Source organism: Choloepus didactylus, chromosome 1 (genome assembly GCF_015220235.1).
Source record: "Choloepus didactylus isolate mChoDid1 chromosome 1, mChoDid1.pri, whole genome shotgun sequence".
Classification (NCBI taxonomy): Eukaryota; Metazoa; Chordata; class Mammalia; order Pilosa; family Megalonychidae; genus Choloepus; species Choloepus didactylus.
In genome coordinates, this window is record NC_051307.1 from 4,167,306 (window position 1) to 4,181,479 (window position 14,174).

Sequence of the window (14,174 nt, forward strand, 5' to 3'; positions counted from 1 at the left end):
TATATAGTTTGCAATAGGTATATATTTTTTCCCTATATGCCTCTCTATTATTAACTACTAGTTACAGTGTCATACATTTCTTCTACTTCGTGGGAGAGATTTCTAATATTTGTACAGTTAATCATGGACATTGTTCACCACAAGATTCACTGTTTTATACATTCCCATCTTTTAGCCTCCAACTTTCCTTATGGTGACATACGTGACTCTGAGCTTACCCTTTCCACCACCTTTACACACCATTCAGCACTGTTAGTTATTCTCACAATGTGCTACCATCACCTGTGTCCATTTCCAAACGTTTAAGTTCACCCTAGTTGAACATTCTGCTCATACTAAGCAATTGCTCCCCATTCTTTAGCCTCATTCTGTATCCTGGTAACTTATATTTCATGTCTATGAGTTTACATATTATAATTAGTTCATATCAGTGAGACCCTTCAATATTTGTCCTTATGTATCTGTTTTATTTCACTCAATATAGTGCCCTCAAGGTTTCTTCATCAACCCATTTTTTTAAGAAGGTTTTGTTCACACACCATACATTCCATCCTAAGTAAACAATCGATGGTCCCCTGTATAGTCACGTATTTATGTATTCAGCACCATTGCCACTATCTATATGAGCACATCTCCATTTCTCCCACAAAATAGGAGGAAAAGTCAAAGAAGGGAGAGAGACAAAAGAAAAAGGAGAAAGAAAGAGAGGAAAAAAAGAAAAAAAAAAGCCAATACAACAAAACATGGCAGTTAGGAAGCAACAAAAAGAGAGCATTAAACTAAAGCAGAATAAAGAGTCAGAAAACATCACCCATGCCAAGAGTCCCATACCCTTCCCCTATGTCCCCCCCACCATATGCATTTAACTTTGGTATATTGTCTTTGTTACATTAAAGGAAGCATAATACAATGTTTCTGTTAATTATAGTCTCTAGGTTGCATTGATTGTATTTTCCCCCCAATCCCACCCTACTTTTAACACCTTGTAATGTTGACATTCATTTGTTCTACCTCATATAAAAACATATTTGTACCTTTTATCACAATTGTTGAGCACCCTAGGTTTCCCTGAGTTACACAGTCCCAATCTTTATCTTTCATCTTTTGTTCTGGTGTCCCACATACTCCTAACCTTCCTCTTTCGACCATACTCACAGTCATCTTTGTTCTGTGTACTTACATTGCTGTTCTACTATCTCCCAAATTCTGTTCCAAGCCTCTCACTCCCATCTTTTCCTTTCTGTCTACAGTGCTTTCTTTAGTGTTTCCTGTAGAGCAGGTATCTTGTTCACAAACTCTGTCATTGTCTGTTTGTTAGAGAATATTTTAAGCTCTTCCTCATATCTGAAGGACAGTTTTGCCAGATATAGGATTCTTGGTTGGTGGTTTTTCTCTTTCAGTATCTTAAATATATCACACCACTTCCTTCTTGTCTCTATGGTTTCTATTGAGAAATCCGCACACAGTCTTATCAAGCTTCCTTTGTATGTGATGGGTTGCTTTTCCCTTGCTGCTTTCAGGATTCTCTTTTTATCTTTGACGTTTGATAATCTGATTATTAAGTGTCTTGGCATAGGCCTATTTGGATCTATTCTGTTTGGGATACACTGTGCTTCTTGGATCCATAATTTTATAACTTTTATAAGAGATGGGAAATTTTCATTGATTTTATTTCCTCTATTATTGCTTCTTCCCCTTTTCCCTTCTCTTTTCCTCTGGAACACCAATGACACATACATTCATGCTTTTCATTTTGTCCTTAAGTTCCCTGAGACATTGCTCATATTTTTCCATTCTTTTCTCTATCTGTTCTTTTGTGTGTACGCTTTCAGTTGTCTTGTTCTCCAGTTCCTGAGTGTTTTCCTCTGCCTCTTGAGATCTGCTGTTGTATGTCTCCATTGTGTCCTTCAACTCATGTGTTGTGCCTTTCATTTCCATAGATTCTGTCAGTTGTTTTTCAAACTTTCGATTTCTACCTCATGTACGTCCTGTGTTTTCATTATATGCTTCATCTCTTTTGCCATATCTTCCCTAAACTTTCTGAATGGATCCAGCACTAGTTGTTTAAATTCCTTTATCTCAGTTGAAGTGTAGGTTTGTTCCTTTGACTGGGCCATAACTTTGCCCCTCCTAGTGTAGGTTGTAGTTTTCTGTTGTCTAGGCATCTGGCCTCCTTGGTTATCCCAATCAGGTTTTCCTAGACCTAGACCAGAATGGTCTCAGGTCTTGGAAGGAGGGAATAGTATCCTGTCTTCCTGAAGGTTTGTCTTAGAAGATTGATACACCCTGTGAGGCCTCGAGTCACTGTGCTTTTCTGCCCAGCAGGTGGCACCTGTCAGCCTGTCACGCCAGGCTGGTGTAAGGAGGTGTGGCCTGTGGCTCTTTTCCCCCAGGCTCTGGGGTCTTGTTCTGAATGAGAGGCGGGTAGTAGAGCTTGGCACCGCCTCTTTCCTCTTAAGAAAGATATACCCCCCCGTGGAGTGGTTATTTGCATTTGAATAGTCACTGATTCTGCTATCTCTACCCTTGTCTGGGTCTGAGCACTGGGAATTGAAAATGGCTGAGGCTTTCTCCACTGAGCTGAAAAACGGACAGAAAGCCCCTTTCAGGGCCAGTCCACGTCCCCCAGTTTCACCCGTCAGCCAGAGATAGCACCCGGTCCTCTGGGTTCCCCCTCCTGGGACAGAGAAATCCCGTGGCTCTTCAAGGTCAGTCATCACTAAAAGCCTCTGTCTGCTTGCTGGGGATTTGTAGCTTGCATTGAGCAGTCCACATTTGCCAGTTAAAACCCCAGTTGGAGCTGCGCTGAGCTGTATTCTCTTGTTCAGAGAGTGCTGCTCTCTAGCACCACGAGGCTTTGCAGTTCCAACCATGGTGGGAGGGGGCTCCCGGCACAGGTCCACAGTTTCGACTTACAGATTTTATGCTGTGATCTCGGGCATTCCTCCCAATTCAGGTTGATGTATGATGAGTGGATAGTCATGTTTGTCCCCCTGCAGTTATTCCAGATTATTTTCTAGTTGATCCTGGCTGTTTATTAGTTGTTCCAGGGGGGCTAACTAAACTCCACTCCTCTCTATGCTGCCATCTTCTTTCCAGAGGAAATTTATTTTTAAAAATGAAAAGCAGAGAATAATAAACCTGAAGTATGGAAATCCTCCAATTGTGGGTATTGCTGTCCAGGTTGTATGGCCAACAAGGAACATTCTATTTTACCTTCCATTCACCTGGCGAGCACGTCATCTGCTTACAGTCGAATTGGACAAAGCTCGTGTCTTTGGAGGGAGTGAGCTGGTGAGTGTTGTCTCCGGTGTCCATGTTGATGGACCCAGCATTGGCACCATCCAAGCTTGACAGCGGCCTGCAGAGCCCTGACATGCGGACCGGCCAAAGCTTACCAAGGACCCGTGTCCAGATCCAGGCACAGCAACCAAAGAGGGAGGGGGAGAGCTAGGAAGGGGTCGAAAGGGGAGCCAGGAAGTTAATTAAAGGGATGGAAAATAAAAACTGAGAGGGAAGGGTAAAAGAATTGTGATCACCCAGGCTTGAAAACAAGTACAGACTGAGGGGTGGATTAGTGAGGAATTCTATAAAACGCAGACACTGTGGTGGTGATGGGCTATTTTCTAACTGTGCTGACTAAGGTACAGACTAAGAGAATTTCACTTTAGCACGAGTCATTTCATTATATATAAATAAAAGTGTCCTGGGAGCATTAATCAAAATTTTGCAGTGCCAAAGGCATTTGTCTAACAGCAAATGTGATGTCTGGCTTACCACTTAATGCACTATTTTTACAAAGTAAAACCACTGAGATGAACAGGGAATACAGCGGCAGTGAGGGAAAGTGAGAGAGCAGAGGAGAACCCCAGGGGCCCAAATCCCAGTTTGCCAAGTGGGGGAAAGAGACAGGGAGGGGAGGGCAGTGGGAAGGACGGGAGGGAGAAGGGAAGGAAGAAAGAGCAGAATTGTTTTGGAAATGTGACTCTCGTCCTTTCACAGTCTGTGCAGTGAGCCCACTTAGATGTTTGAGTTGGAGAACATGATCTCCATCTCCTCACCTGCCTGTGGGGGCCAAGGGCGTGCCCTCCTCGGCCGCAGGCCCACGTATGCAATTTTAAATTGATTTTCAGAATATATTTCATTTAACTCAATATATAAAAAGTGTTATCATGTCCACCCGTAATCTTTATAGCAGTTACTAGTGTGTGGCTGCTGGAGTTCATCCTGGGAGATGGTGGATTCGATTACTTAACCTCCAGCATCACCGTCAGTGTGCTTGGGTTTCATACTCTCTTCTTGCTATTTGTTTTCTCTCTGTGCCATCTCTTTTGTTCCATTTCCCCTCTTTCCCAGCTTTCTTTGGGACAAATTGAATAGTTTTTGTTCCATTTTATTCCATGCTTGGGCCTATCAATGATTGCCCTGGCGTTTACAAAACACACCTTCAACTCGACCCAGCCTGTCTTTGAGTGATGCTACATCACCTGTCGGAGCCTCTCAACACAGCACTCCCCCTCCCTCCTGATCTTTGCTGGTTGTGCAAACAGGGGGTGCTACCCAGCCTGAGACGGCCTCCTTGGAAATGTCTCTTTTCCCATGTCTTTCCCGTTTCCAGTGTCCATATGTGAGTGCATATATCCTTGTTGTTTGATTTTTCTCCTGCCTGGAGAATTTCTCTTAAATTTCTTGTGGGGTAGGTCAGCTGGCCATTAGTCCTCTCAGCTTTTTTTGGTGGTTGTTCTAAAAAAATAAAAACCCTTATTTTTCCTTCATTTTAAAGAAATTTTTGTTCTAAGATAATTGTAGATGGACATGAGGTTGTGAGAAACACTGCAGAGTCCCACGTACCTTCACCCAGTTTCCCCAGTGATCCCTTGTTGTGTAACTTTAGTGCAGTGTCACAACCAGAAACTCGACATTGATACAACCCTTGTTCAGATTTCACCAGTGGTACGGGAACGTGCAAGTGTGTGTGCGTGTGTGTGCATGCGTGTGTTAGAGCCATGCAGTCCTGTCGCATGGGTAGATTCGTGTGACCGCCGCTTCAGGCAGGATACAGGATAGTTCCATCTCGTGCTGCCTTACTAGAGCCGCAGACGCCCCCTCCCACCTAAAGCCCTGGAGCCACCCGTCTGTTGTCCATCTCTAATTCTGTCACTTCGAGAATCCCACAGAAATGGCATTGTATGGTGTGGGAACTTCTGGGACTGGCTTTTCTCACTCCACAGCATTCTCCGGAGCTGCATCGGGTTGTTTCTTGCGTCAATGGTTCCTTCCCTTTTCTGGCAAAACAGTATCCGTGGTGTGGACGGACCACCTCCGTTTGTCCAGTTTGCTTTCCCGGCTCCTGTGGGTGAGGCTGCCAGGGCCTCGGGCTTCTGGTGGCTTCCAAGTTTGGGCTCTTAGGCACAGCGCAGCCGTGAGCACTTCTGGATGTTTTTTTTTGTGTGTGTGGTAATACGTTTTCATTGCTCTGGGACAGATGCTCAGGTGGGCAGTTGTTGGGCTGTGTGAGGCACATGGGGTAGTTTCGTGAGAAACTGCCATGGACTTTCCCAGCATGGCTGGAGGAGGCCATGAAGGGCCCCCCGAGAGCCATCTCACAGCCCTGGCAGCCCGTGGTGGGCTCACTGTTTGTTTCAGCCATTCTGGAAGTGGGCAGCGGCACCTCCTTGTGGGTTTGGCAGGTGATGTTACCATCTTTCCGTGTGCTCTTTGCCATCAGTATACATGCTCAATGAAATGTCTTCTGCCCATTTTCTAATTGGATTGTTTTTTTATGTTGTGTTTTGAGCATTCTTTATATATTTTATAGTTGTTAGCAAATTTAGAAAAAAATTGGCTACTATTTGTTCAAGTATATTTTTCCACGTGCCTCCCCTTGCCTTCGGCAACTGCAGTTACTTGTATGTTAGACAGCTTGGTGTGAACCCCGGCTGAATGAAGATTTGCTCATCTTCTTTAGTCTTTTTTTATTCTCTCTGCACTTCATTTTGGATAGGTTCTCTTTCTATGTCTTCAAGTTCATGGATTTTTCTTCTGTGATGTCTCAGTTGTTGTTTATTCTGAGCAGAGGATTTTCCTTATCAGGCATTGTATTTTTCTTCTCTCTTAATTCAACTTTAGTTTTTTTATACCTTCCATTTCTCTCATCATTCTTGTGCTTGATTCTTTACATCTGTCTTTGAGTATATGGAACATGTTGAAAATATTTGTTTTCACATTCCTTTCTACTAAGCCCACCATCTCTGGGTCTATTTCTAGTGACTAATTTTTTTGTTGCTTATGAGACACGTATTTTCAGCTACCGAGTGCACCTAGTAAATTTTTTATTAGATGCCTGGCATGAAATTTTCACTGTTGAATGCTGAGTTCTATTACATTTCTCTACAGCACTTCTCACTGTTTCTTGAAGCTCCTTTGAGGTCCGTAGGTGGGTGCAGAGCAGCCTGCCCTGTGGGGTGCTGCGTCCCACCCTCTAGAGTGGCCTCTGGAGCCCCCACTGAGGGCCCCGTGTCGTCTAGAAGCCTCTCCTCTGGCTGGAGGGAGCTCCAGTCGCCCCAGGCCTGGGAGCTGTTTGTCTTAACCTTGCTGGGAATTGTTCTTCCCTCAGAAGTGACTTTTTTCTGGCCTCGTGGGACGTACGGGTTGAATGATCTTGTCCGCTTTTCACATCCAGTGGAACCTGTGCCAGTGGCCTTTGGAAAGAGGGTCTTGGCCGATGTGACCAAGGGAAGAAGAGGCGCTCTGGGATCAGGGTGAGCTCTAAGTCCCTTAGAGAGTGGAAACTGTGGCCGCAGAGGCACAGAAGACCCGGGTGAACAGGTCACTGGCTGGAGAGATGCGGCCATGGGCCAAGGAGCGCCCAGGACGGCTGCCACTGCCAGAAGCCGCAGGAGGCCGTGAGGGGCCCCCCGAGAGCCTCCAGAGGGGACCAGCCTGCCCACACCTTGGTTTCCGGCTTCCGGCTGCCAGAACTGGAGAGAACACCTGTCGTGGTTGGGAGCCGCCTGGTGTGTGGTGCTTTGCCAGGCAGCTCCAGGACCTCGAGACACGGGTTCACTCAGAGCATCGGGGCACCCGTGCAGACCTGCCTTCATCTGCGCAGCCCCCTCTCTCGGGTGCTCCTTCCCACCCATCGTAGTGGCCGTGGCCTCTGTAGCCCACTTGCCACCTCAGCCCTGGGAGCTGCCGGGCTCTGCATGAGTCCCCCTGCTCCAGGAGACCCCTCCTGGGCACAAAGCAGGCGGCTGGTGGGGCCTCGGGCCACTCCCTTTCCTTGGGGATCACAGACCTGGGCCATCAGGTTTCCTGTTTGTTAGTGTGGGATGGTGATTCCGGACAGTCTTGATCCCTTGTTGCAGTTTTAATTAACATTTATCATGTGATGGGGAGGTGCCTCAACTTTCCGTGCACAGCCTGTGGGTATCCTTGCCCAGTTACTTAGGGGTGTATTTTTGGGTGAGAAGGTTGATTTCAAGGTGGGCTTTCTACCCCATTTGCCTGTAATATGAATTACAATTTTTTTTCCGGCTTGTCTTTTGGCTTTTTAAATGTTGCTTTTTAAATTTTGCATAACAATGTTTATTTTTTTGAAAGGCATGTAGACAATAAATAAACAGTTAATCAGAACTTAACTTCTGCCAAGTATTATCTGTCCTAGAATTGTTCCTTTAAGTTCCAGGCTCTAATCATTTTTAATTCAATAATTGTCTTCATCAGAGCCCATTCCTTTTCTTCTGTTGAATGTAACTGCTGTTTTCTTTTCTGTTTGTTGGGATACTTTTTCAAGTGTTTCTGTTAGACCTTGCTCAGATACCTTCCTGCTTAGTCGTTCAAGCCTTGCACAAGGTTTTTCTCCACTGCGTTGGTTTTTCCCAGCTTTACATGTATTGAATTACTTAACCTGGCCTGGGCTGACGGATGCAGAATTAAGCTAAGATCTTGTTTCTCATTTCTGGCCCTGTGCTTTGCTTCCTGTTGTTGCATCTTTGGGGTTCTGGGGCTTCTCCTGCAGCTGGGCCAGCTCTGCCCTTCAGTGCCCCAGCTCCTCGCCTGCCCCGCCATGGCTGGCTGGGTTCCAGTGCTCCAGCCACTCTGGGGCCCCTACTGTTCCTTGCTCATTTTTTTTTTAATTGCAATTTTTATTTTGAAATAATTGCAAACTTATGGGGCAGTTGCAAAAACAATATAAACCCTGTACAGAGGACCTCGTGCCCTCCCACATACCCAGATCTACCAATTTTAACATTTTGCCTCCTTTGCCATTTCTTTTTCTTTCCCTCTCTCCCTCCCTTCTTTCTTCCTTCCTTCTATCCATCATCTATCCATCCAGCTATCATCTATCTATCTATCTATCTATCTGTCCACACTGCTCTCTTTTTAATACAGATTTTTTGGGTGTTAAACCCACCAGTCTTTTTGTTGAGGGTTTCTGGGTATTGTGCTGAATTCAGAAGGGCTTGCTCTACTCTACCTTCCTTTAAATGATCTGCTTGGAAGAGGAGAAAGAAACGAGGAACTGAGGACAAACAGGAAAACCCTGACCTCTGGGGGGAAGAGAGAGGCTGGTGGGAAGGGAAAGTGAGGCATCTGGTTCTTTTCCCCAAATCTTGCTTTTTACCCACGAAATGGAAACAGAGTGGTGCTCTCTAGGATTCACAGTGGGATTTGCATGTTTTTTGAAGCAGAAAATCGGAAGCCCTACCTTCGGTATTCTGTTTTGCTTATTCCAATTCTGTGGTGAAGAAATGAAAGAATGAAAATAACAGAGCCGTGTCCCTGATTCCTCTGGCCTGGCGGCGGGGCAGGCTCTGAGGGGAGGAGCCTGCGAGGGGCTCCGTGTCCGACGGCCAGAACGTTTCTCCAAAGCCCTCCTGAATCATGAGTGTCGGTCGGTGTGAATGACGATGGCGACAAAGCAGATAGGAGCGCCCGTCAGCCCACGAATTCCAGGATGAATCACGGGTCACGTCAGTGTTCTCTGATGTCACCGGCTCGTACACGCCCTTTGTCAGAGAAATCAAACAGACGGGAAGCCTCTGTCGCAAGCAACCACGGCTCAGAATGTCTGTTCCTTTTAATAACTATTCCAGCGACCATCGCAACCTCTGTTCATGCTTCGTACTTGTGGACACGACTGGCTTCTTCCACAAAGCAAACAAGAATGACACTGCCCAGGTCTTAAGATCGTACGACTATTTGCCTCAATTCTCCAGCTCTCTCTGACCCCAAGAGTGGAGAGAATGGGATCCCCCACGTGCTGGCCTTGCCCTGAGTTAAACTTGCTAAATGAAGTTCAGTTTTCTAAGATGTGTTCAAGGTCCCCATATTCCTGCAGTTGATTCTTGCCTGTGCAGCTTGCTTTGAACCCCCCCAAAAATTAAATAATCGAATGATCAATAACAGAACCTCCACTCTAGTGGACACTTGTTGGAAAGCTGGTCACTCTACAGTTAAAAGAGAAAAACAAGAATGTTAAAAATATGTGTGCGTGCTGGAGAAACAGAACGTTCTTACGGGACCAACCCCAAACAAGAGCGTCAGAGCCAGATGTCTTACAGGGGAATTATAAAGGCTCCAAAGACCCGATGATCCCAGTGTTCTTTTTTTTTTTTTTAAATTCATTGTTTTAATGCCATGAACTACAGGTACGAAACATTTTACAAATGCATTGTTTACTACCTGGAGATGAAATAACACATTTGTGTTTTACCTGACTCTCTATCACCCAGTCCTAGCCACAACCAGTGTCTTTTCCCAGGAATTTCTTACTAGTCTTCTGAGGTTTTATCATGAATAAAAAAGCCCACAGTTTTTTCCACTACAGATTTACATTTATCTTAATATTCCCATTAGGCTGCTTTGAAGAACTGTTAAGAAATACAAAATCACCTTAGCCAAGAGTTTTGAGTGAGTAATATTATTTCGTACTGGCCAAGATCTCCCTTGTATTGGCTTTGCAAAGACACTGCACTTACTTGGGATGAGAAGAAGTACAGCCAATGCTTGAGGAGGGTGGGGCCAGAAACAAGGTGGTAACCCCAATACCTGGGTATGTTGGTGCAATCACCTGAGCATTTGGAGAGAACTTAGAGAAGCTAAGATATGTAATCCAGAGTTTGTCCTGGGAGAAGCAAGCAAGGACCCACAGGAGCTGACACAGAAATCCAGAGACATTTTGGAGAAAGCCACTGAAACCAGAATCTAGACATAGAAGAAAAGGCTCAGTGGAGCCAGCCATGTGCCTTCCCACGTGACAGAGGAACCCCAGATGCCATCGGGCTTCCCGCAGAGAAGGTATCTACCTCTTGATGCCTTAATTTGGACATTTTCATGGCCTTAGAACTGTAAATTTGCAACCTAATAAATCCCCATTGAAAAGCCAATCCATTTCTGGTATATTGGATTTGGCAGTTTTAGCAAACCGAAACAACCAGTAATGCATGAAACCCCATTTCTGTAAGACAAATTCACTGCAACAGAGGACCATAAAACCCGGCATGTACTAAAGAGAATGCAAATATTCAAATTGTTTGTCTTTCCTACCTCTACACTGGCTTAACCACACCAGGTAAACCACATCAGACGACTCCATCAGCCAATGAAGAAAAAGTGAGCTGTGCTGAAGTGTTCAGCATTCAGCTTCCATAGCATGCCTCACAGCTTTGGGCCATTTCTGCTAAGAGTTTTCTTATGACAGGAAAAAAAAATGATGAAAGAAGCATTTGACTTGTTGGGAAGTGTGAAAAAAAATTTAACCCTGCTTATTTCAAAAAATATTTTATTTTGTTTTTTTGAATAAATAAATAAAACAGTATTCTTGCTGTTAAAAAATCAGTTACTTCAATCTTTAAAAATTTGGGGGTATTTAAAATAGCGTATGTTTGGAAAACTGAACCACATTTTTAAAAATTGGTTTAATAAATTTATGAAATTTAATCAACTAGGTAATCAAGCTGCTCACAAAACCTTTAAAAGAAAAACTGTGATTATGGAAATCAATTTAATATTTTTAACCATAAGAATAATCCATTATTTTGGACAATACTTGCATAGATGACCAGAGACAAAGATATTTTTCCCCTAACTGCTGCTTAGGGATTGTGTCATTCAGATTAACATTCAGACTAGGAAAGGGGAAAATTATATTATGCTGTGACGACTATATCTCCACAATCTTCCAAGCAGTTGCTTTGACTTGAAATGCTTGTTATTTTTTTTCTGCAGATGCTTCATATATATGTATATGTATATGTATATATATATATATATATATATACACAGAGAGAGAGAGAGAGAGAGAGAGAGAGAGAGAGAGAGATTGTTCACATACCATACAACTATCCAAAGATCCAAAGTGTACAATCAGTTGCCTATGGTACCATCATACAGCTGTGCATCCATCACCACAATTAACATTTTAGAACATTTTCATTACTCCAGAAAAGAAATAAAGGCAAAAAAAGGAAACTCAAATCCTCCCATACCCCTAATCACCACCACCCCCCCACCTCCATTGTAGACTCATAGTACTGGTATAGTACATTTCTTACTGTTGATGAAAGAATGTTGAAATACTACTAACTGTAGTATATAGTTTGCAATAGGTATATATTTTTTCCCTATATGCCTCTCTATTATTAACTTCTAGTTATAGTGTCATACATTTGTTCCAGTTCATGAGAGAGATTTCTAATATTTGTACAGTTAATCCCAGACATTGTCCACCCAAGATTCACTGTTTTATACATTCCCATCTTTTAACCTCCAACTTTCCTTCTGGTGACATACGTGACTCCGAGCTTCCTCTCTCCACCACCTTCACACACCATTCAGCACTGTTAGTTATTCTCACAACATGCTATCATCACCTGTGTCCATTTCCAAACGTTTAAGTTCACCCTAGTTGAACATTCTGCTCATAATAAGGAATCACTCCCTATTCTTTAGCCTCATTCTATATCCTGGTAACTTATATTTCATGTCTATGAGTTTACATATAATTAGTTCATATCAGTGAGACCCTGCAATATTTGTCTTTATTTGACTGTCTTATTTCACTCAATATAGTGCCCTCAAGATTTCTTCATCAACCCATTTTTTAAAGATGGTTTTCTTCACACACCATACATTCCATCCTAAGTAAACAATCGTTGGTTCCCTGTATAGTCACGTATTTATGTGTTCAGCACCATCGCCACTATCTGTATAAGGACATCTCCATTTCTTCCACAAAGAAGGAGGAAGAGTCAAAGAAGGCAGAGAGACAAAAGAAAAAGAAAAAAGAGAGAGAGAAAAAAAAAACATGACAGCTAGAAAGCAACAAAAGGAAAGATAGCATTAACCTAAAGTAGAATGAAGAGTCAGACAACATCACCAATGCCAGGAGTCCCATACCCTTCCCCTATCCCCGCCCCCCCATAAGCATTTAGCTTTGGTATATTGCCTTTGTTATATTAAAGGAAGCATAGTACAATGTTTCTGTTAATTATAGTGTCTAGTTTGCATTGATTGTATTTTCCCCCCAATCCCACCCCATTTTTAACACCTTGCAATGTTGACATTCATTTGTTCTAACTCATGTAAAAATGTATTTGTACCTTTTATCACAATTGTTGAGCACCCTAGGTTTCCCTGAGTTACACAGTCCCAGTCTTTGTCCTTCATCTTTTGTTCTGGTGTCCCACATGGTCCCAACCTTCCTCTTTCAACCACACTCACAGTCATCTTTGTTCAGTGTACTTACACTGCTGTGCTACTATCTCCCAAAATTGTTTTCCAAACCTTTTACTCCTGTCTTTTCCTTTCTGTCTGCAGTGCTTCCTTTAGTGTTTCCTGTAGAGCAGGTATCTTGTTCACAAACTCTGTCATTGTCTGTTTGAGAATATTTTAAACTCTCCCTCTTATTTTAAGGACCATTTTGCCGGATATAGGATTCTTGTTTGGTGGTTTTTCTCTTTCAGTATCTTAAATATATCACACCACTTCCTTCTTGCCTCCATGGTTTCTGCTGAGAAATCCACACAAAGTCTTATCAAGCTTCCTTTGTATGTGATGGATTGCTTTTCTCTTGCTGCTTTCAGGATTCTTTCTTTGTCTTTCATGTTTGATAATCTGATTATTAAATGTCTTGGCGTAGGCCTATTGACATCTATTGTGTTTGGGGTACGCTGTGCTTCTTGGATCCATAATTTTATGTCTTTCATAAGAGATGGGAAATTTTAATTGATTATTTCTTCTATTGCTTCTTCCCCTTTTTCCCTTCCCTTTTCCTTCTGGGACACCAATGACATGTACATTCATGCTTTTTGTTTTGTCCTCAAGTTCCCAGAGATGTTGCTCATATTTTTCCATTCTTTTCTCTATCTGTTCTTTTGTGTGTAGGCTTTCAGTTGCCTTGTTCTCCAGTTCCTGAGTGTTTTTTTTTTTGCCTCTTGAGATCTGCTGTTGTATATTTCCATTGTGTCTTTCATCTCATGTGTTGTGCCTTTCATTTCCATAGATTCTGCCAGTTGCTTTATTGAAGTTTCAATTTCTACCTCATGTATGCCCAGTGTTTTCATTATACAGTTCATGTCTTTTGCCATATCTTCCCTAAACTTTTTGAATTGATTTAGTATTAGTTGTTTAAATTCCTGTATCTCAGTTGAAGTGTAAGTTTGTTCCTTTGACTGGGCCATAACTTTGTTTTTCTTAGTTTAGGCTCTAGTTTTCTGTTGTCTAGGCATGGTTTCCTTGGTTACCCTAATCAGGTTTTCCCAGACCAAAATGGGCTCCAGTCCCAGAAGGAAGAACTATTCAGTTTCTGGTTTCCCTGAGGATGTGTTTGAAGATTGATACACCCTGTGAGGCCTCAGGTCACTGTGCTTTTCTGCCCAGCAGGTGGTGCCTGTCAGCCTGTAGCTCCAGACTGGTGGAAGGAGGTGTGGCCTGTGGCTGCTTTCCCCCAGGCTCTGGGGTCTGGTTCTGAATGGAAGGTGGGTAGTAGAGCTGGGCCCACCTCTTTCCTCTTAGGGAAGATAGACCCCCCTAGGGAGAGGTCATTAGCATCAGAATGAACCCTCTGCCTGTGCTATCTCCACCCGTATCTGGGTCAGAACGCTGGGAACTGAAAATGTGTGAGGCTCTCTCCAGTGAGCCAAAACAGGGACAGAAACCCCCCTTCAGGG